This window comes from Schistocerca piceifrons, unplaced genomic scaffold (assembly GCF_021461385.2).
Source record: "Schistocerca piceifrons isolate TAMUIC-IGC-003096 unplaced genomic scaffold, iqSchPice1.1 HiC_scaffold_531, whole genome shotgun sequence".
Lineage (NCBI taxonomy): Eukaryota > Metazoa > Arthropoda > Insecta > Orthoptera > Acrididae > Schistocerca > Schistocerca piceifrons.
In genome coordinates, this window is record NW_025728768.1 from 1 (window position 1) to 19,948 (window position 19,948).

Sequence of the window (19,948 nt, forward strand, 5' to 3'; positions counted from 1 at the left end):
CGAGCTTTTTGCGCTGACTCAGCCACTGACGTGCGATCAGTTTGCACAAAACGCTAGGGCTCGTCCGGGATTTGAACCCGGGACCTCCTGCACCCTAAGCAGGAATCATACCCCTAGACCAACGAGCGCTGTGACACGGTGATTGCCAATTATTCCAATCCCTCGATGTCGTCCAGGGTGCCCTGGAAGTCTCGTGTACGCTGGCGGGATGGGGGCGGCCTTCCTGGGCTGTCGGTACCTTCATGTAGAGCTGCCGCTGGGCTCGCACTGCTTGCTGCTGAGAAAGTGATTGCTTTGCTGATATGACTCGCAATAACGACTGCGCGAAACGCCGCTATCTCGTTAGGGGTGCTACGGCAGACACCCTCTCGAGCACCCCGAAGACTTCTTGAGCCCTCGGCTGTGATGGGTTCCAGGCTGACAAAAGATCTGTCGTGTGTGCATTCGCCGACGATAGAAAGGCTGAGGCAAGTTTGAGTGAAAAAGGATGGACTCGTCGTGTCCGTCGTTTCCGTAGTGTAGCGGTTATCACGTCTGCTTCACACGCAGAAGGTCCCCGGTTCGATCCCGGGCGGGAACAGTATTTTCCTGCCTATGTCGTATTGTCCTCCAATGAGCCACTTCGTGTGTGGATCTGCCGCACGTCCCTTCGTTTTGCAAGTACCACATTTATTGAATTTTTTAGTTACGATGGCAACATCACTACAAGTTGTCTGTGCAGTACGGTGCACACAAGCAGTTTCCGTGGTGTAGCGGTTATCACGTCTGCCTAACACGCAGAAGGTCCCCGGTTCGATCCCGGGCGGAAACACTTTTTCATCACTTTAAGCAAGACTTACTAACATGCATCTGCTACCACCTGTACCCGAAACCTTCGTAATCGCCTTCACGCGTCGGACCAGAGTGTCAATTGCTCACGTCGAATAAGAAATTCGTTTGATATTGACGGCGAGCTTTTTGCGCTGACTCAGCCACTGACGTGCGATCAGTTTGCACAAAACGCGTTGGCTCGTCCGGGATTTGAACCCGGGACCTCCTGCACCCTAAGCAGGAATTATACCCATTTTTTTTTTTTTTTTTTTGAACCTGTCTCCACTGTTAGGACACTAAGCAGTGTGGTTAGCTGCATTCAACCCCCGTGGCAATGTCTTGCAGTCCTCCAGCTTTGTTGACCACAGTTAGGTGCCTCGATAAGAGGTGGACAGGTGTCGCATCGCTCTCGCCGTCACTTGTTACCACGAATCGTACTTAACGTAGTTTTCTGCAAGCGTCAGCGTAGCGTCAGTCGAGCTAAGTCGGGCCAAGTCGCATAAGAGGAGCAACAAAATGCGCATTTCCGGTACCGGGAATCGAACCCGCGCCTCCTGGGTGAGAGCCAGGTACCCTAGCCACTTTTTTTTTTTTATTTTTTTTTTTAACGCGTCGGACCAGAGTGTCAATTGCTCACATCGAATAAGAAGTTCATTTGATATTGACGGCGAGCTTTTTGCGCTGACTCAGCCACTGACGTGCGATCAGTTTGCACAAAACGCTAGGGCTCGTCCGGGATTTGAACCCGGGACCTCCTGCACCCTAAGCAGGAATCATACCCCTAGACCAACGAGCGCTGTGACACGGTGATTGCCAATTATTCCAATCCCTCGATGTCGTCCAGGGTGCCCTGGAAGTCTCGTGTACGCTGGCGGGATGGGGGCGGCCTTCCTGGGCTGTCGGTACCTTCATGTAGAGCTGCCGCTGGGCTCGCACTGCTTGCTGCTGAGAAAGTGATTGCTTTGCTGATATGACTCGCAATAACGACTGCGCGAAACGCCGCTATCTCGTTAGGGGTGCTACGGCAGACACCCTCTCGAGCACCCCGAAGACTTCTTGAGCCCTCGGCTGTGATGGGTTCCAGGCTGACAAAAGATCTGTCGTGTGTGCATTCGCCGACGATAGAAAGGCTGAGGCAAGTTTGAGTGAAAAAGGATGGACTCGTCGTGTCCGTCGTTTCCGTAGTGTAGCGGTTATCACGTCTGCTTCACACGCAGAAGGTCCCCGGTTCGATCCCGGGCGGGAACAGTATTTTCCTGCCTATGTCGTATTGTCCTCCAATGAGCCACTTCGTGTGTGGATCTGCCGCACGTCCCTTCGTTTTGCAAGTACCACATTTATTGAATTTTTTAGTTACGATGGCAACATCACTACAAGTTGTCTGTGCAGTACGGTGCACACAAGCAGTTTCCGTGGTGTAGCGGTTATCACGTCTGCCTAACACGCAGAAGGTCCCCGGTTCGATCCCGGGCGGAAACACTTTTTCATCACTTTAAGCAAGACTTACTAACATGCATCTGCTACCACCTGTACCCGAAACCTTCGTAATCGCCTTCACGCGTCGGACCAGAGTGTCAATTGCTCACGTCGAATAAGAAATTCGTTTGATATTGACGGCGAGCTTTTTGCGCTGACTCAGCCACTGACGTGCGATCAGTTTGCACAAAACGCGTTGGCTCGTCCGGGATTTGAACCCGGGACCTCCTGCACCCTAAGCAGGAATTATACCCATTTTTTTTTTTTTTTTTTTTGAACCTGTCTCCACTGTTAGGACACTAAGCAGTGTGGTTAGCTGCATTCAACCCCCGTGGCAATGTCTTGCAGTCCTCCAGCTTTGTTGACCACAGTTAGGTGCCTCGATAAGAGGTGGACAGGTGTCGCATCGCTCTCGCCGTCACTTGTTACCACGAATCGTACTTAACGTAGTTTTCTGCAAGCGTCAGCGTAGCGTCAGTCGAGCTAAGTCGGGCCAAGTCGCATAAGAGGAGCAACAAAATGCGCATTTCCGGTACCGGGAATCGAACCCGCGCCTCCTGGGTGAGAGCCAGGTACCCTAGCCACTTTTTTTTTTTATTTTTTTTTTTAACGCGTCGGACCAGAGTGTCAATTGCTCACATCGAATAAGAAGTTCATTTGATATTGACGGCGAGCTTTTTGCGCTGACTCAGCCACTGACGTGCGATCAGTTTGCACAAAACGCTAGGGCTCGTCCGGGATTTGAACCCGGGACCTCCTGCACCCTAAGCAGGAATCATACCCCTAGACCAACGAGCGCTGTGACACGGTGATTGCCAATTATTCCAATCCCTCGATGTCGTCCAGGGTGCCCTGGAAGTCTCGTGTACGCTGGCGGGATGGGGGCGGCCTTCCTGGGCTGTCGGTACCTTCATGTAGAGCTGCCGCTGGGCTCGCACTGCTTGCTGCTGAGAAAGTGATTGCTTTGCTGATATGACTCGCAATAACGACTGCGCGAAACGCCGCTATCTCGTTAGGGGTGCTACGGCAGACACCCTCTCGAGCACCCCGAAGACTTCTTGAGCCCTCGGCTGTGATGGGTTCCAGGCTGACAAAAGATCTGTCGTGTGTGCATTCGCCGACGATAGAAAGGCTGAGGCAAGTTTGAGTGAAAAAGGATGGACTCGTCGTGTCCGTCGTTTCCGTAGTGTAGCGGTTATCACGTCTGCTTCACACGCAGAAGGTCCCCGGTTCGATCCCGGGCGGGAACAGTATTTTCCTGCCTATGTCGTATTGTCCTCCAATGAGCCACTTCGTGTGTGGATCTGCCGCACGTCCCTTCGTTTTGCAAGTACCACATTTATTGAATTTTTTAGTTACGATGGCAACATCACTACAAGTTGTCTGTGCAGTACGGTGCACACAAGCAGTTTCCGTGGTGTAGCGGTTATCACGTCTGCCTAACACGCAGAAGGTCCCCGGTTCGATCCCGGGCGGAAACACTTTTTCATCACTTTAAGCAAGACTTACTAACATGCATCTGCTACCACCTGTACCCGAAACCTTCGTAATCGCCTTCACGCGTCGGACCAGAGTGTCAATTGCTCACGTCGAATAAGAAATTCGTTTGATATTGACGGCGAGCTTTTTGCGCTGACTCAGCCACTGACGTGCGATCAGTTTGCACAAAACGCGTTGGCTCGTCCGGGATTTGAACCCGGGACCTCCTGCACCCTAAGCAGGAATTATACCCATTTTTTTTTTTTTTTTTTTTGAACCTGTCTCCACTGTTAGGACACTAAGCAGTGTGGTTAGCTGCATTCAACCCCCGTGGCAATGTCTTGCAGTCCTCCAGCTTTGTTGACCACAGTTAGGTGCCTCGATAAGAGGTGGACAGGTGTCGCATCGCTCTCGCCGTCACTTGTTACCACGAATCGTACTTAACGTAGTTTTCTGCAAGCGTCAGCGTAGCGTCAGTCGAGCTAAGTCGGGCCAAGTCGCATAAGAGGAGCAACAAAATGCGCATTTCCGGTACCGGGAATCGAACCCGCGCCTCCTGGGTGAGAGCCAGGTACCCTAGCCACTTTGTTTTTTTTATTTTTTTTTTTAACGCGTCGGACCAGAGTGTCAATTGCTCACATCGAATAAGAAGTTCATTTGATATTGACGGCGAGCTTTTTGCGCTGACTCAGCCACTGACGTGCGATCAGTTTGCACAAAACGCTAGGGCTCGTCCGGGATTTGAACCCGGGACCTCCTGCACCCTAAGCAGGAATCATACCCCTAGACCAACGAGCGCTGTGACACGGTGATTGCCAATTATTCCAATCCCTCGATGTCGTCCAGGGTGCCCTGGAAGTCTCGTGTACGCTGGCGGGATGGGGGCGGCCTTCCTGGGCTGTCGGTACCTTCATGTAGAGCTGCCGCTGGGCTCGCACTGCTTGCTGCTGAGAAAGTGATTGCTTTGCTGATATGACTCGCAATAACGACTGCGCGAAACGCCGCTATCTCGTTAGGGGTGCTACGGCAGACACCCTCTCGAGCACCCCGAAGACTTCTTGAGCCCTCGGCTGTGATGGGTTCCAGGCTGACAAAAGATCTGTCGTGTGTGCATTCGCCGACGATAGAAAGGCTGAGGCAAGTTTGAGTGAAAAAGGATGGACTCGTCGTGTCCGTCGTTTCCGTAGTGTAGCGGTTATCACGTCTGCTTCACACGCAGAAGGTCCCCGGTTCGATCCCGGGCGGGAACAGTATTTTCCTGCCTATGTCGTATTGTCCTCCAATGAGCCACTTCGTGTGTGGATCTGCCGCACGTCCCTTCGTTTTGCAAGTACCACATTTATTGAATTTTTTAGTTACGATGGCAACATCACTACAAGTTGTCTGTGCAGTACGGTGCACACAAGCAGTTTCCGTGGTGTAGCGGTTATCACGTCTGCCTAACACGCAGAAGGTCCCCGGTTCGATCCCGGGCGGAAACACTTTTTCATCACTTTAAGCAAGACTTACTAACATGCATCTGCTACCACCTGTACCCGAAACCTTCGTAATCGCCTTCACGCGTCGGACCAGAGTGTCAATTGCTCACGTCGAATAAGAAATTCGTTTGATATTGACGGCGAGCTTTTTGCGCTGACTCAGCCACTGACGTGCGATCAGTTTGCACAAAACGCGTTGGCTCGTCCGGGATTTGAACCCGGGACCTCCTGCACCCTAAGCAGGAATTATACCCATTTTTTTTTTTTTTTTTTTTGAACCTGTCTCCACTGTTAGGACACTAAGCAGTGTGGTTAGCTGCATTCAACCCCCGTGGCAATGTCTTGCAGTCCTCCAGCTTTGTTGACCACAGTTAGGTGCCTCGATAAGAGGTGGACAGGTGTCGCATCGCTCTCGCCGTCACTTGTTACCACGAATCGTACTTAACGTAGTTTTCTGCAAGCGTCAGCGTAGCGTCAGTCGAGCTAAGTCGGGCCAAGTCGCATAAGAGGAGCAACAAAATGCGCATTTCCGGTACCGGGAATCGAACCCGCGCCTCCTGGGTGAGAGCCAGGTACCCTAGCCACTTTTTTTTTTTTTATTTTTTTTTTTAACGCGTCGGACCAGAGTGTCAATTGCTCACATCGAATAAGAAGTTCATTTGATATTGACGGCGAGCTTTTTGCGCTGACTCAGCCACTGACGTGCGATCAGTTTGCACAAAACGCTAGGGCTCGTCCGGGATTTGAACCCGGGACCTCCTGCACCCTAAGCAGGAATCATACCCCTAGACCAACGAGCGCTGTGACACGGTGATTGCCAATTATTCCAATCCCTCGATGTCGTCCAGGGTGCCCTGGAAGTCTCGTGTACGCTGGCGGGATGGGGGCGGCCTTCCTGGGCTGTCGGTACCTTCATGTAGAGCTGCCGCTGGGCTCGCACTGCTTGCTGCTGAGAAAGTGATTGCTTTGCTGATATGACTCGCAATAACGACTGCGCGAAACGCCGCTATCTCGTTAGGGGTGCTACGGCAGACACCCTCTCGAGCACCCCGAAGACTTCTTGAGCCCTCGGCTGTGATGGGTTCCAGGCTGACAAAAGATCTGTCGTGTGTGCATTCGCCGACGATAGAAAGGCTGAGGCAAGTTTGAGTGAAAAAGGATGGACTCGTCGTGTCCGTCGTTTCCGTAGTGTAGCGGTTATCACGTCTGCTTCACACGCAGAAGGTCCCCGGTTCGATCCCGGGCGGGAACAGTATTTTCCTGCCTATGTCGTATTGTCCTCCAATGAGCCACTTCGTGTGTGGATCTGCCGCACGTCCCTTCGTTTTGCAAGTACCACATTTATTGAATTTTTTAGTTACGATGGCAACATCACTACAAGTTGTCTGTGCAGTACGGTGCACACAAGCAGTTTCCGTGGTGTAGCGGTTATCACGTCTGCCTAACACGCAGAAGGTCCCCGGTTCGATCCCGGGCGGAAACACTTTTTCATCACTTTAAGCAAGACTTACTAACATGCATCTGCTACCACCTGTACCCGAAACCTTCGTAATCGCCTTCACGCGTCGGACCAGAGTGTCAATTGCTCACGTCGAATAAGAAATTCGTTTGATATTGACGGCGAGCTTTTTGCGCTGACTCAGCCACTGACGTGCGATCAGTTTGCACAAAACGCGTTGGCTCGTCCGGGATTTGAACCCGGGACCTCCTGCACCCTAAGCAGGAATTATACCCATTTTTTTTTTTTTTTTTTTTGAACCTGTCTCCACTGTTAGGACACTAAGCAGTGTGGTTAGCTGCATTCAACCCCCGTGGCAATGTCTTGCAGTCCTCCAGCTTTGTTGACCACAGTTAGGTGCCTCGATAAGAGGTGGACAGGTGTCGCATCGCTCTCGCCGTCACTTGTTACCACGAATCGTACTTAACGTAGTTTTCTGCAAGCGTCAGCGTAGCGTCAGTCGAGCTAAGTCGGGCCAAGTCGCATAAGAGGAGCAACAAAATGCGCATTTCCGGTACCGGGAATCGAACCCGCGCCTCCTGGGTGAGAGCCAGGTACCCTAGCCACTTTTTTTTTTTTATTTTTTTTTTTAACGCGTCGGACCAGAGTGTCAATTGCTCACATCGAATAAGAAGTTCATTTGATATTGACGGCGAGCTTTTTGCGCTGACTCAGCCACTGACGTGCGATCAGTTTGCACAAAACGCTAGGGCTCGTCCGGGATTTGAACCCGGGACCTCCTGCACCCTAAGCAGGAATCATACCCCTAGACCAACGAGCGCTGTGACACGGTGATTGCCAATTATTCCAATCCCTCGATGTCGTCCAGGGTGCCCTGGAAGTCTCGTGTACGCTGGCGGGATGGGGGCGGCCTTCCTGGGCTGTCGGTACCTTCATGTAGAGCTGCCGCTGGGCTCGCACTGCTTGCTGCTGAGAAAGTGATTGCTTTGCTGATATGACTCGCAATAACGACTGCGCGAAACGCCGCTATCTCGTTAGGGGTGCTACGGCAGACACCCTCTCGAGCACCCCGAAGACTTCTTGAGCCCTCGGCTGTGATGGGTTCCAGGCTGACAAAAGATCTGTCGTGTGTGCATTCGCCGACGATAGAAAGGCTGAGGCAAGTTTGAGTGAAAAAGGATGGACTCGTCGTGTCCGTCGTTTCCGTAGTGTAGCGGTTATCACGTCTGCTTCACACGCAGAAGGTCCCCGGTTCGATCCCGGGCGGGAACAGTATTTTCCTGCCTATGTCGTATTGTCCTCCAATGAGCCACTTCGTGTGTGGATCTGCCGCACGTCCCTTCGTTTTGCAAGTACCACATTTATTGAATTTTTTAGTTACGATGGCAACATCACTACAAGTTGTCTGTGCAGTACGGTGCACACAAGCAGTTTCCGTGGTGTAGCGGTTATCACGTCTGCCTAACACGCAGAAGGTCCCCGGTTCGATCCCGGGCGGAAACACTTTTTCATCACTTTAAGCAAGACTTACTAACATGCATCTGCTACCACCTGTACCCGAAACCTTCGTAATCGCCTTCACGCGTCGGACCAGAGTGTCAATTGCTCACGTCGAATAAGAAATTCGTTTGATATTGACGGCGAGCTTTTTGCGCTGACTCAGCCACTGACGTGCGATCAGTTTGCACAAAACGCGTTGGCTCGTCCGGGATTTGAACCCGGGACCTCCTGCACCCTAAGCAGGAATTATACCCATTTTTTTTTTTTTTTTTTTTGAACCTGTCTCCACTGTTAGGACACTAAGCAGTGTGGTTAGCTGCATTCAACCCCCGTGGCAATGTCTTGCAGTCCTCCAGCTTTGTTGACCACAGTTAGGTGCCTCGATAAGAGGTGGACAGGTGTCGCATCGCTCTCGCCGTCACTTGTTACCAACGAATCGTACTTAACGTAGTTTTCTGCAAGCGTCAGCGTAGCGTCAGTCGAGCTAAGTCGGGCCAAGTCGCATAAGAGGAGCAACAAAATGCGCATTTCCGGTACCGGGAATCGAACCCGCGCCTCCTGGGTGAGAGCCAGGTACCCTAGCCACTTTTTTTTTTTATTTTTTTTTTTAACGCGTCGGACCAGAGTGTCAATTGCTCACATCGAATAAGAAGTTCATTTGATATTGACGGCGAGCTTTTTGCGCTGACTCAGCCACTGACGTGCGATCAGTTTGCACAAAACGCTAGGGCTCGTCCGGGATTTGAACCCGGGACCTCCTGCACCCTAAGCAGGAATCATACCCCTAGACCAACGAGCGCTGTGACACGGTGATTGCCAATTATTCCAATCCCTCGATGTCGTCCAGGGTGCCCTGGAAGTCTCGTGTACGCTGGCGGGATGGGGGCGGCCTTCCTGGGCTGTCGGTACCTTCATGTAGAGCTGCCGCTGGGCTCGCACTGCTTGCTGCTGAGAAAGTGATTGCTTTGCTGATATGACTCGCAATAACGACTGCGCGAAACGCCGCTATCTCGTTAGGGGTGCTACGGCAGACACCCTCTCGAGCACCCCGAAGACTTCTTGAGCCCTCGGCTGTGATGGGTTCCAGGCTGACAAAAGATCTGTCGTGTGTGCATTCGCCGACGATAGAAAGGCTGAGGCAAGTTTGAGTGAAAAAGGATGGACTCGTCGTGTCCGTCGTTTCCGTAGTGTAGCGGTTATCACGTCTGCTTCACACGCAGAAGGTCCCCGGTTCGATCCCGGGCGGGAACAGTATTTTCCTGCCTATGTCGTATTGTCCTCCAATGAGCCACTTCGTGTGTGGATCTGCCGCACGTCCCTTCGTTTTGCAAGTACCACATTTATTGAATTTTTTAGTTACGATGGCAACATCACTACAAGTTGTCTGTGCAGTACGGTGCACACAAGCAGTTTCCGTGGTGTAGCGGTTATCACGTCTGCCTAACACGCAGAAGGTCCCCGGTTCGATCCCGGGCGGAAACACTTTTTCATCACTTTAAGCAAGACTTACTAACATGCATCTGCTACCACCTGTACCCGAAACCTTCGTAATCGCCTTCACGCGTCGGACCAGAGTGTCAATTGCTCACGTCGAATAAGAAATTCGTTTGATATTGACGGCGAGCTTTTTGCGCTGACTCAGCCACTGACGTGCGATCAGTTTGCACAAAACGCGTTGGCTCGTCCGGGATTTGAACCCGGGACCTCCTGCACCCTAAGCAGGAATTATACCCATTTTTTTTTTTTTTTTTTTTGAACCTGTCTCCACTGTTAGGACACTAAGCAGTGTGGTTAGCTGCATTCAACCCCCGTGGCAATGTCTTGCAGTCCTCCAGCTTTGTTGACCACAGTTAGGTGCCTCGATAAGAGGTGGACAGGTGTCGCATCGCTCTCGCCGTCACTTGTTACCACGAATCGTACTTAACGTAGTTTTCTGCAAGCGTCAGCGTAGCGTCAGTCGAGCTAAGTCGGGCCAAGTCGCATAAGAGGAGCAACAAAATGCGCATTTCCGGTACCGGGAATCGAACCCGCGCCTCCTGGGTGAGAGCCAGGTACCCTAGCCACTTTTTTTTTTTTATTTTTTTTTTTAACGCGTCGGACCAGAGTGTCAATTGCTCACATCGAATAAGAAGTTCATTTGATATTGACGGCGAGCTTTTTGCGCTGACTCAGCCACTGACGTGCGATCAGTTTGCACAAAACGCTAGGGCTCGTCCGGGATTTGAACCCGGGACCTCCTGCACCCTAAGCAGGAATCATACCCCTAGACCAACGAGCGCTGTGACACGGTGATTGCCAATTATTCCAATCCCTCGATGTCGTCCAGGGTGCCCTGGAAGTCTCGTGTACGCTGGCGGGATGGGGGCGGCCTTCCTGGGCTGTCGGTACCTTCATGTAGAGCTGCCGCTGGGCTCGCACTGCTTGCTGCTGAGAAAGTGATTGCTTTGCTGATATGACTCGCAATAACGACTGCGCGAAACGCCGCTATCTCGTTAGGGGTGCTACGGCAGACACCCTCTCGAGCACCCCGAAGACTTCTTGAGCCCTCGGCTGTGATGGGTTCCAGGCTGACAAAAGATCTGTCGTGTGTGCATTCGCCGACGATAGAAAGGCTGAGGCAAGTTTGAGTGAAAAAGGATGGACTCGTCGTGTCCGTCGTTTCCGTAGTGTAGCGGTTATCACGTCTGCTTCACACGCAGAAGGTCCCCGGTTCGATCCCGGGCGGGAACAGTATTTTCCTGCCTATGTCGTATTGTCCTCCAATGAGCCACTTCGTGTGTGGATCTGCCGCACGTCCCTTCGTTTTGCAAGTACCACATTTATTGAATTTTTTAGTTACGATGGCAACATCACTACAAGTTGTCTGTGCAGTACGGTGCACACAAGCAGTTTCCGTGGTGTAGCGGTTATCACGTCTGCCTAACACGCAGAAGGTCCCCGGTTCGATCCCGGGCGGAAACACTTTTTCATCACTTTAAGCAAGACTTACTAACATGCATCTGCTACCACCTGTACCCGAAACCTTCGTAATCGCCTTCACGCGTCGGACCAGAGTGTCAATTGCTCACGTCGAATAAGAAATTCGTTTGATATTGACGGCGAGCTTTTTGCGCTGACTCAGCCACTGACGTGCGATCAGTTTGCACAAAACGCGTTGGCTCGTCCGGGATTTGAACCCGGGACCTCCTGCACCCTAAGCAGGAATTATACCCATTTTTTTTTTTTTTTTTTTTGAACCTGTCTCCACTGTTAGGACACTAAGCAGTGTGGTTAGCTGCATTCAACCCCCGTGGCAATGTCTTGCAGTCCTCCAGCTTTGTTGACCACAGTTAGGTGCCTCGATAGAGAGGTGGACAGGTGTCGCATCGCTCTCGCCGTCACTTGTTACCACGAATCGTACTTAACGTAGTTTTCTGCAAGCGTCAGCGTAGCGTCAGTCGAGCTAAGTCGGGCCAAGTCGCATAAGAGGAGCAACAAAATGCGCATTTCCGGTACCGGGAATCGAACCCGCGCCTCCTGGGTGAGAGCCAGGTACCCTAGCCACTTTTTTTTTTTATTTTTTTTTTTAACGCGTCGGACCAGAGTGTCAATTGCTCACATCGAATAAGAAGTTCATTTGATATTGACGGCGAGCTTTTTGCGCTGACTCAGCCACTGACGTGCGATCAGTTTGCACAAAACGCTAGGGCTCGTCCGGGATTTGAACCCGGGACCTCCTGCACCCTAAGCAGGAATCATACCCCTAGACCAACGAGCGCTGTGACACGGTGATTGCCAATTATTCCAATCCCTCGATGTCGTCCAGGGTGCCCTGGAAGTCTCGTGTACGCTGGCGGGATGGGGGCGGCCTTCCTGGGCTGTCGGTACCTTCATGTAGAGCTGCCGCTGGGCTCGCACTGCTTGCTGCTGAGAAAGTGATTGCTTTGCTGATATGACTCGCAATAACGACTGCGCGAAACGCCGCTATCTCGTTAGGGGTGCTACGGCAGACACCCTCTCGAGCACCCCGAAGACTTCTTGAGCCCTCGGCTGTGATGGGTTCCAGGCTGACAAAAGATCTGTCGTGTGTGCATTCGCCGACGATAGAAAGGCTGAGGCAAGTTTGAGTGAAAAAGGATGGACTCGTCGTGTCCGTCGTTTCCGTAGTGTAGCGGTTATCACGTCTGCTTCACACGCAGAAGGTCCCCGGTTCGATCCCGGGCGGGAACAGTATTTTCCTGCCTATGTCGTATTGTCCTCCAATGAGCCACTTCGTGTGTGGATCTGCCGCACGTCCCTTCGTTTTGCAAGTACCACATTTATTGAATTTTTTAGTTACGATGGCAACATCACTACAAGTTGTCTGTGCAGTACGGTGCACACAAGCAGTTTCCGTGGTGTAGCGGTTATCACGTCTGCCTAACACGCAGAAGGTCCCCGGTTCGATCCCGGGCGGAAACACTTTTTCATCACTTTAAGCAAGACTTACTAACATGCATCTGCTACCACCTGTACCCGAAACCTTCGTAATCGCCTTCACGCGTCGGACCAGAGTGTCAATTGCTCACGTCGAATAAGAAATTCGTTTGATATTGACGGCGAGCTTTTTGCGCTGACTCAGCCACTGACGTGCGATCAGTTTGCACAAAACGCGTTGGCTCGTCCGGGATTTGAACCCGGGACCTCCTGCACCCTAAGCAGGAATTATACCCATTTTTTTTTTTTTTTTTTTTGAACCTGTCTCCACTGTTAGGACACTAAGCAGTGTGGTTAGCTGCATTCAACCCCCGTGGCAATGTCTTGCAGTCCTCCAGCTTTGTTGACCACAGTTAGGTGCCTCGATAAGAGGTGGACAGGTGTCGCATCGCTCTCGCCGTCACTTGTTACCACGAATCGTACTTAACGTAGTTTTCTGCAAGCGTCAGCGTAGCGTCAGTCGAGCTAAGTCGGGCCAAGTCGCATAAGAGGAGCAACAAAATGCGCATTTCCGGTACCGGGAATCGAACCCGCGCCTCCTGGGTGAGAGCCAGGTACCCTAGCCACTTTTTTTTTTTTATTTTTTTTTTTAACGCGTCGGACCAGAGTGTCAATTGCTCACATCGAATAAGAAGTTCATTTGATATTGACGGCGAGCTTTTTGCGCTGACTCAGCCACTGACGTGCGATCAGTTTGCACAAAACGCTAGGGCTCGTCCGGGATTTGAACCCGGGACCTCCTGCACCCTAAGCAGGAATCATACCCCTAGACCAACGAGCGCTGTGACACGGTGATTGCCAATTATTCCAATCCCTCGATGTCGTCCAGGGTGCCCTGGAAGTCTCGTGTACGCTGGCGGGATGGGGGCGGCCTTCCTGGGCTGTCGGCCTTCATGTAGAGCTGCCGCTGGGCTCGCACTGCTTGCTGCTGAGAAAGTGATTGCTTTGCTGATATGACTCGCAATAACGACTGCGCGAAACGCCGCTATCTCGTTAGGGGTGCTACGGCAGACACCCTCTCGAGCACCCCGAAGACTTCTTGAGCCCTCGGCTGTGATGGGTTCCAGGCTGACAAAAGATCTGTCGTGTGTGCATTCGCCGACGATAGAAAGGCTGAGGCAAGTTTGAGTGAAAAAGGATGGACTCGTCGTGTCCGTCGTTTCCGTAGTGTAGCGGTTATCACGTCTGCTTCACACGCAGAAGGTCCCCGGTTCGATCCCGGGCGGGAACAGTATTTTCCTGCCTATGTCGTATTGTCCTCCAATGAGCCACTTCGTGTGTGGATCTGCCGCACGTCCCTTCGTTTTGCAAGTACCACATTTATTGAATTTTTTAGTTACGATGGCAACATCACTACAAGTTGTCTGTGCAGTACGGTGCACACAAGCAGTTTCCGTGGTGTAGCGGTTATCACGTCTGCCTAACACGCAGAAGGTCCCCGGTTCGATCCCGGGCGGAAACACTTTTTCATCACTTTAAGCAAGACTTACTAACATGCATCTGCTACCACCTGTACCCGAAACCTTCGTAATCGCCTTCACGCGTCGGACCAGAGTGTCAATTGCTCACGTCGAATAAGAAATTCGTTTGATATTGACGGCGAGCTTTTTGCGCTGACTCAGCCACTGACGTGCGATCAGTTTGCACAAAACGCGTTGGCTCGTCCGGGATTTGAACCCGGGACCTCCTGCACCCTAAGCAGGAATTATACCCATTTTTTTTTTTTTTTTTTTTGAACCTGTCTCCACTGTTAGGACACTAAGCAGTGTGGTTAGCTGCATTCAACCCCCGTGGCAATGTCTTGCAGTCCTCCAGCTTTGTTGACCACAGTTAGGTGCCTCGATAAGAGGTGGACAGGTGTCGCATCGCTCTCGCCGTCACTTGTTACCACGAATCGTACTTAACGTAGTTTTCTGCAAGCGTCAGCGTAGCGTCAGTCGAGCTAAGTCGGGCCAAGTCGCATAAGAGGAGCAACAAAATGCGCATTTCCGGTACCGGGAATCGAACCCGCGCCTCCTGGGTGAGAGCCAGGTACCCTAGCCACTTTGTTTTTTTTTATTTTTTTTTTTAACGCGTCGGACCAGAGTGTCAATTGCTCACATCGAATAAGAAGTTCATTTGATATTGACGGCGAGCTTTTTGCGCTGACTCAGCCACTGACGTGCGATCAGTTTGCACAAAACGCTAGGGCTCGTCCGGGATTTGAACCCGGGACCTCCTGCACCCTAAGCAGGAATCATACCCCTAGACCAACGAGCGCTGTGACACGGTGATTGCCAATTATTCCAATCCCTCGATGTCGTCCAGGGTGCCCTGGAAGTCTCGTGTACGCTGGCGGGATGGGGGCGGCCTTCCTGGGCTGTCGGTACCTTCATGTAGAGCTGCCGCTGGGCTCGCACTGCTTGCTGCTGAGAAAGTGATTGCTTTGCTGATATGACTCGCAATAACGACTGCGCGAAACGCCGCTATCTCGTTAGGGGTGCTACGGCAGACACCCTCTCGAGCACCCCGAAGACTTCTTGAGCCCTCGGCTGTGATGGGTTCCAGGCTGACAAAAGATCTGTCGTGTGTGCATTCGCCGACGATAGAAAGGCTGAGGCAAGTTTGAGTGAAAAAGGATGGACTCGTCGTGTCCGTCGTTTCCGTAGTGTAGCGGTTATCACGTCTGCTTCACACGCAGAAGGTCCCCGGTTCGATCCCGGGCGGGAACAGTATTTTCCTGCCTATGTCGTATTGTCCTCCAATGAGCCACTTCGTGTGTGGATCTGCCGCACGTCCCTTCGTTTTGCAAGTACCACATTTATTGAATTTTTTAGTTACGATGGCAACATCACTACAAGTTGTCTGTGCAGTACGGTGCACACAAGCAGTTTCCGTGGTGTAGCGGTTATCACGTCTGCCTAACACGCAGAAGGTCCCCGGTTCGATCCCGGGCGGAAACACTTTTTCATCACTTTAAGCAAGACTTACTAACATGCATCTGCTACCACCTGTACCCGAAACCTTCGTAATCGCCTTCACGCGTCGGACCAGAGTGTCAATTGCTCACGTCGAATAAGAAATTCGTTTGATATTGACGGCGAGCTTTTTGCGCTGACTCAGCCACTGACGTGCGATCAGTTTGCACAAAACGCGTTGGCTCGTCCGGGATTTGAACCCGGGACCTCCTGCACCCTAAGCAGGAATTATACCCATTTTTTTTTTTTTTTTTTTGAACCTGTCTCCACTGTTAGGACACTAAGCAGTGTGGTTAGCTGCATTCAACCCCCGTGGCAATGTCTTGCAGTCCTCCAGCTTTGTTGACCACAGTTAGGTGCCTCGATAAGAGGTGGACAGGTGTCGCATCGCTCTCGCCGTCACTTGTTACCACGAATCGTACTTAACGTAGTTTTCTGCAAGCGTCAGCGTAGCGTCAGTCGAGCTAAGTCGGGCCAAGTCGCATAAGAGGAGCAACAAAATGCGCATTTCCGGTACCGGGAATCGAACCCGCGCCTCCTGGGTGAGAGCCAGGTACCCTAGCCACTTTTTTTTTTTTATTTTTTTTTTTAACGCGTCGGACCAGAGTGTCAATTGCTCACATCGAATAAGAAGTTCATTTGATATTGACGGCGAGCTTTTTGCGCTGACTCAGCCACTGACGTGCGATCAGTTTGCACAAAACGCTAGGGCTCGTCCGGGATTTGAACCCGGGACCTCCTGCACCCTAAGCAGGAATCATACCCCTAGACCAACGAGCGCTGTGTGACACGGTGATTGCCAATTATTCCAATCCCTCGATGTCGTCCAGGGTGCCCTGGAAGTCTCGTGTACGCTGGCGGGATGGGGGCGGCCTTCCTGGGCTGTCGGTACCTTCATGTAGAGCTGCCGCTGGGCTCGCACTGCTTGCTGCTGAGAAAGTGATTGCTTTGCTGATATGACTCGCAATAACGACTGCGCGAAACGCCGCTATCTCGTTAGGGGTGCTACGGCAGACACCCTCTCGAGCACCCCGAAGACTTCTTGAGCCCTCGGCTGTGATGGGTTCCAGGCTGACAAAAGATCTGTCGTGTGTGCATTCGCCGACGATAGAAAGGCTGAGGCAAGTTTGAGTGAAAAAGGATGGACTCGTCGTGTCCGTCGTTTCCGTAGTGTAGCGGTTATCACGTCTGCTTCACACGCAGAAGGTCCCCGGTTCGATCCCGGGCGGGAACAGTATTTTCCTGCCTATGTCGTATTGTCCTCCAATGAGCCACTTCGTGTGTGGATCTGCCGCACGTCCCTTCGTTTTGCAAGTACCACATTTATTGAATTTTTTAGTTACGATGGCAACATCACTACAAGTTGTCTGTGCAGTACGGTGCACACAAGCAGTTTCCGTGGTGTAGCGGTTATCACGTCTGCCTAACACGCAGAAGGTCCCCGGTTCGATCCCGGGCGGAAACACTTTTTCATCACTTTAAGCAAGACTTACTAACATGCATCTGCTACCACCTGTACCCGAAACCTTCGTAATCGCCTTCACGCGTCGGACCAGAGTGTCAATTGCTCACGTCGAATAAGAAATTCGTTTGATATTGACGGCGAGCTTTTTGCGCTGACTCAGCCACTGACGTGCGATCAGTTTGCACAAAACGCGTTGGCTCGTCCGGGATTTGAACCCGGGACCTCCTGCACCCTAAGCAGGAATTATACCCATTTTTTTTTTTTTTTTTTTTGAACCTGTCTCCACTGTTAGGACACTAAGCAGTGTGGTTAGCTGCATTCAACCCCCGTGGCAATGTCTTGCAGTCCTCCAGCTTTGTTGACCACAGTTAGGTGCCTCGATAAGAGGTGGACAGGTGTCGCATCGCTCTCGCCGTCACTTGTTACCACGAATCGTACTTAACGTAGTTTTCTGCAAGCGTCAGCGTAGCGTCAGTCGAGCTAAGTCGGGCCAAGTCGCATAAGAGGAGCAACAAAATGCGCATTTCCGGTACCGGGAATCGAACCCGCGCCTCCTGGGTGAGAGCCAGGTACCCTAGCCACTTTTTTTTTTTATTTTTTTTTTTAACGCGTCGGACCAGAGTGTCAATTGCTCACATCGAATAAGAAGTTCATTTGATATTGACGGCGAGCTTTTTGCGCTGACTCAGCCACTGACGTGCGATCAGTTTGCACAAAACGCTAGGGCTCGTCCGGGATTTGAACCCGGGACCTCCTGCACCCTAAGCAGGAATCATACCCCTAGACCAACGAGCGCTGTGACACGGTGATTGCCAATTATTCCAATCCCTCGATGTCGTCCAGGGTGCCCTGGAAGTCTCGTGTACGCTGGCGGGATGGGGGCGGCCTTCCTGGGCTGTCGGTACCTTCATGTAGAGCTGCCGCTGGGCTCGCACTGCTTGCTGCTGAGAAAGTGATTGCTTTGCTGATATGACTCGCAATAACGACTGCGCGAAACGCCGCTATCTCGTTAGGGGTGCTACGGCAGACACCCTCTCGAGCACCCCGAAGACTTCTTGAGCCCTCGGCTGTGATGGGTTCCAGGCTGACAAAAGATCTGTCGTGTGTGCATTCGCCGACGATAGAAAGGCTGAGGCAAGTTTGAGTGAAAAAGGATGGACTCGTCGTGTCCGTCGTTTCCGTAGTGTAGCGGTTATCACGTCTGCTTCACACGCAGAAGGTCCCCGGTTCGATCCCGGGCGGGAACAGTATTTTCCTGCCTATGTCGTATTGTCCTCCAATGAGCCACTTCGTGTGTGGATCTGCCGCACGTCCCTTCGTTTTGCAAGTACCACATTTATTGAATTTTTTAGTTACGATGGCAACATCACTACAAGTTGTCTGTGCAGTACGGTGCACACAAGCAGTTTCCGTGGTGTAGCGGTTATCACGTCTGCCTAACACGCAGAAGGTCCCCGGTTCGATCCCGGGCGGAAACACTTTTTCATCACTTTAAGCAAGACTTACTAACATGCATCTGCTACCACCTGTACCCGAAACCTTCGTAATCGCCTTCACGCGTCGGACCAGAGTGTCAATTGCTCACGTCGAATAAGAAATTCGTTTGATATTGACGGCGAGCTTTTTGCGCTGACTCAGCCACTGACGTGCGATCAGTTTGCACAAAACGCGTTGGCTCGTCCGGGATTTGAACCCGGGACCTCCTGCACCCTAAGCAGGAATTATACCCATTTTTTTTTTTTTTTTTTTTGAACCTGTCTCCACTGTTAGGACACTAAGCAGTGTGGTTAGCTGCATTCAACCCCCGTGGCAATGTCTTGCAGTCCTCCAGCTTTGTTGACCACAGTTAGGTGCCTCGATAAGAGGTGGACAGGTGTCGCATCGCTCTCGCCGTCACTTGTTACCACGAATCGTACTTAACGTAGTTTTCTGCAAGCGTCAGCGTAGCGTCAGTCGAGCTAAGTCGGGCCAAGTCGCATAAGAGGAGCAACAAAATGCGCATTTCCGGTACCGGGAATCGAACCCGCGCCTCCTGGGTGAGAGCCAGGTACCCTAGCCACTTTTTTTTTTTTATTTTTTTTTTTAACGCGTCGGACCAGAGTGTCAATTGCTCACATCGAATAAGAAGTTCATTTGATATTGACGGCGAGCTTTTTGCGCTGACTCAGCCACTGACGTGCGATCAGTTTGCACAAAACGCTAGGGCTCGTCCGGGATTTGAACCCGGGACCTCCTGCACCCTAAGCAGGAATCATACCCCTAGACCAACGAGCGCTGTGACACGGTGATTGCCAATTATTCCAATCCCTCGATGTCGTCCAGGGTGCCCTGGAAGTCTCGTGTACGCTGGCGGGATGGGGGCGGCCTTCCTGGGCTGTCGGTACCTTCATGTAGAGCTGCCGCTGGGCTCGCACTGCTTGCTGCTGAGAAAGTGATTGCTTTGCTGATATGACTCGCAATAACGACTGCGCGAAACGCCGCTATCTCGTTAGGGGTGCTACGGCAGACACCCTCTCGAGCACCCCGAAGACTTCTTGAGCCCTCGGCTGTGATGGGTTCCAGGCTGACAAAAGATCTGTCGTGTGTGCATTCGCCGACGATAGAAAGGCTGAGGCAAGTTTGAGTGAAAAAGGATGGACTCGTCGTGTCCGTCGTTTCCGTAGTGTAGCGGTTATCACGTCTGCTTCACACGCAGAAGGTCCCCGGTTCGATCCCGGGCGGGAACAGTATTTTCCTGCCTATGTCGTATTGTCCTCCAATGAGCCACTTCGTGTGTGGATCTGCCGCACGTCCCTTCGTTTTGCAAGTACCACATTTATTGAATTTTTTAGTTACGATGGCAACATCACTACAAGTTGTCTGTGCAGTA

At 51.8% G+C, this 19,948-nt stretch overlaps 41 non-coding genes across 41 annotated transcripts; 27 read left to right on the top strand and 14 right to left on the bottom strand.

The window, feature by feature from the left end:
• Positions 1 to 54: 54 nt before the first annotated feature.
• Positions 55 to 128, bottom strand: Trnap-agg. Its single transcript has one exon. It is a non-coding gene; the product is annotated as a tRNA-Pro (tRNA).
• Positions 129 to 507: 379 nt separating this feature from the next.
• Trnav-cac lies at positions 508 to 580 on the top strand. Its single transcript has one exon. It is a non-coding gene; the product is annotated as a tRNA-Val (tRNA).
• A 158-nt stretch (positions 581 to 738) lies between these two features.
• Trnav-aac lies at positions 739 to 811 on the top strand. The gene has a single exon. It is a non-coding gene; the product is annotated as a tRNA-Val (tRNA).
• A 721-nt stretch (positions 812 to 1,532) lies between these two features.
• On the bottom strand, positions 1,533 to 1,606 carry Trnap-agg. The gene has a single exon. It is a non-coding gene; the product is annotated as a tRNA-Pro (tRNA).
• A 379-nt stretch (positions 1,607 to 1,985) lies between these two features.
• Positions 1,986 to 2,058, top strand: Trnav-cac. The gene has a single exon. It is a non-coding gene; the product is annotated as a tRNA-Val (tRNA).
• A 158-nt stretch (positions 2,059 to 2,216) lies between these two features.
• Trnav-aac lies at positions 2,217 to 2,289 on the top strand. Its single transcript has one exon. It is a non-coding gene; the product is annotated as a tRNA-Val (tRNA).
• A 721-nt stretch (positions 2,290 to 3,010) lies between these two features.
• Trnap-agg lies at positions 3,011 to 3,084 on the bottom strand. Its single transcript has one exon. It is a non-coding gene; the product is annotated as a tRNA-Pro (tRNA).
• Positions 3,085 to 3,463: 379 nt separating this feature from the next.
• On the top strand, positions 3,464 to 3,536 carry Trnav-cac. Its single transcript has one exon. It is a non-coding gene; the product is annotated as a tRNA-Val (tRNA).
• Positions 3,537 to 3,694: 158 nt separating this feature from the next.
• Positions 3,695 to 3,767, top strand: Trnav-aac. Its single transcript has one exon. It is a non-coding gene; the product is annotated as a tRNA-Val (tRNA).
• A 722-nt stretch (positions 3,768 to 4,489) lies between these two features.
• Trnap-agg lies at positions 4,490 to 4,563 on the bottom strand. Its single transcript has one exon. It is a non-coding gene; the product is annotated as a tRNA-Pro (tRNA).
• Positions 4,564 to 4,942: 379 nt separating this feature from the next.
• Positions 4,943 to 5,015, top strand: Trnav-cac. The gene has a single exon. It is a non-coding gene; the product is annotated as a tRNA-Val (tRNA).
• A 158-nt stretch (positions 5,016 to 5,173) lies between these two features.
• On the top strand, positions 5,174 to 5,246 carry Trnav-aac. Its single transcript has one exon. It is a non-coding gene; the product is annotated as a tRNA-Val (tRNA).
• Positions 5,247 to 5,969: 723 nt separating this feature from the next.
• Trnap-agg lies at positions 5,970 to 6,043 on the bottom strand. Its single transcript has one exon. It is a non-coding gene; the product is annotated as a tRNA-Pro (tRNA).
• Positions 6,044 to 6,422: 379 nt separating this feature from the next.
• On the top strand, positions 6,423 to 6,495 carry Trnav-cac. Its single transcript has one exon. It is a non-coding gene; the product is annotated as a tRNA-Val (tRNA).
• Positions 6,496 to 6,653: 158 nt separating this feature from the next.
• On the top strand, positions 6,654 to 6,726 carry Trnav-aac. The gene has a single exon. It is a non-coding gene; the product is annotated as a tRNA-Val (tRNA).
• Positions 6,727 to 7,448: 722 nt separating this feature from the next.
• On the bottom strand, positions 7,449 to 7,522 carry Trnap-agg. The gene has a single exon. It is a non-coding gene; the product is annotated as a tRNA-Pro (tRNA).
• Positions 7,523 to 7,901: 379 nt separating this feature from the next.
• On the top strand, positions 7,902 to 7,974 carry Trnav-cac. Its single transcript has one exon. It is a non-coding gene; the product is annotated as a tRNA-Val (tRNA).
• A 158-nt stretch (positions 7,975 to 8,132) lies between these two features.
• Trnav-aac lies at positions 8,133 to 8,205 on the top strand. Its single transcript has one exon. It is a non-coding gene; the product is annotated as a tRNA-Val (tRNA).
• Positions 8,206 to 8,927: 722 nt separating this feature from the next.
• On the bottom strand, positions 8,928 to 9,001 carry Trnap-agg. The gene has a single exon. It is a non-coding gene; the product is annotated as a tRNA-Pro (tRNA).
• Positions 9,002 to 9,380: 379 nt separating this feature from the next.
• On the top strand, positions 9,381 to 9,453 carry Trnav-cac. The gene has a single exon. It is a non-coding gene; the product is annotated as a tRNA-Val (tRNA).
• Positions 9,454 to 9,611: 158 nt separating this feature from the next.
• Positions 9,612 to 9,684, top strand: Trnav-aac. Its single transcript has one exon. It is a non-coding gene; the product is annotated as a tRNA-Val (tRNA).
• A 722-nt stretch (positions 9,685 to 10,406) lies between these two features.
• On the bottom strand, positions 10,407 to 10,480 carry Trnap-agg. The gene has a single exon. It is a non-coding gene; the product is annotated as a tRNA-Pro (tRNA).
• Positions 10,481 to 10,859: 379 nt separating this feature from the next.
• On the top strand, positions 10,860 to 10,932 carry Trnav-cac. The gene has a single exon. It is a non-coding gene; the product is annotated as a tRNA-Val (tRNA).
• Positions 10,933 to 11,090: 158 nt separating this feature from the next.
• On the top strand, positions 11,091 to 11,163 carry Trnav-aac. The gene has a single exon. It is a non-coding gene; the product is annotated as a tRNA-Val (tRNA).
• A 722-nt stretch (positions 11,164 to 11,885) lies between these two features.
• On the bottom strand, positions 11,886 to 11,959 carry Trnap-agg. The gene has a single exon. It is a non-coding gene; the product is annotated as a tRNA-Pro (tRNA).
• A 379-nt stretch (positions 11,960 to 12,338) lies between these two features.
• On the top strand, positions 12,339 to 12,411 carry Trnav-cac. The gene has a single exon. It is a non-coding gene; the product is annotated as a tRNA-Val (tRNA).
• A 158-nt stretch (positions 12,412 to 12,569) lies between these two features.
• Trnav-aac lies at positions 12,570 to 12,642 on the top strand. The gene has a single exon. It is a non-coding gene; the product is annotated as a tRNA-Val (tRNA).
• Positions 12,643 to 13,364: 722 nt separating this feature from the next.
• On the bottom strand, positions 13,365 to 13,438 carry Trnap-agg. Its single transcript has one exon. It is a non-coding gene; the product is annotated as a tRNA-Pro (tRNA).
• Positions 13,439 to 13,815: 377 nt separating this feature from the next.
• On the top strand, positions 13,816 to 13,888 carry Trnav-cac. The gene has a single exon. It is a non-coding gene; the product is annotated as a tRNA-Val (tRNA).
• Positions 13,889 to 14,046: 158 nt separating this feature from the next.
• Positions 14,047 to 14,119, top strand: Trnav-aac. The gene has a single exon. It is a non-coding gene; the product is annotated as a tRNA-Val (tRNA).
• Positions 14,120 to 14,842: 723 nt separating this feature from the next.
• On the bottom strand, positions 14,843 to 14,916 carry Trnap-agg. The gene has a single exon. It is a non-coding gene; the product is annotated as a tRNA-Pro (tRNA).
• Positions 14,917 to 15,295: 379 nt separating this feature from the next.
• Trnav-cac lies at positions 15,296 to 15,368 on the top strand. Its single transcript has one exon. It is a non-coding gene; the product is annotated as a tRNA-Val (tRNA).
• A 158-nt stretch (positions 15,369 to 15,526) lies between these two features.
• On the top strand, positions 15,527 to 15,599 carry Trnav-aac. Its single transcript has one exon. It is a non-coding gene; the product is annotated as a tRNA-Val (tRNA).
• A 721-nt stretch (positions 15,600 to 16,320) lies between these two features.
• Trnap-agg lies at positions 16,321 to 16,394 on the bottom strand. Its single transcript has one exon. It is a non-coding gene; the product is annotated as a tRNA-Pro (tRNA).
• Positions 16,395 to 16,775: 381 nt separating this feature from the next.
• Trnav-cac lies at positions 16,776 to 16,848 on the top strand. Its single transcript has one exon. It is a non-coding gene; the product is annotated as a tRNA-Val (tRNA).
• A 158-nt stretch (positions 16,849 to 17,006) lies between these two features.
• Positions 17,007 to 17,079, top strand: Trnav-aac. The gene has a single exon. It is a non-coding gene; the product is annotated as a tRNA-Val (tRNA).
• Positions 17,080 to 17,800: 721 nt separating this feature from the next.
• Trnap-agg lies at positions 17,801 to 17,874 on the bottom strand. The gene has a single exon. It is a non-coding gene; the product is annotated as a tRNA-Pro (tRNA).
• A 379-nt stretch (positions 17,875 to 18,253) lies between these two features.
• Trnav-cac lies at positions 18,254 to 18,326 on the top strand. Its single transcript has one exon. It is a non-coding gene; the product is annotated as a tRNA-Val (tRNA).
• A 158-nt stretch (positions 18,327 to 18,484) lies between these two features.
• On the top strand, positions 18,485 to 18,557 carry Trnav-aac. Its single transcript has one exon. It is a non-coding gene; the product is annotated as a tRNA-Val (tRNA).
• Positions 18,558 to 19,279: 722 nt separating this feature from the next.
• Positions 19,280 to 19,353, bottom strand: Trnap-agg. The gene has a single exon. It is a non-coding gene; the product is annotated as a tRNA-Pro (tRNA).
• Positions 19,354 to 19,732: 379 nt separating this feature from the next.
• Positions 19,733 to 19,805, top strand: Trnav-cac. The gene has a single exon. It is a non-coding gene; the product is annotated as a tRNA-Val (tRNA).
• Positions 19,806 to 19,948: the final 143 nt, after the last annotated feature.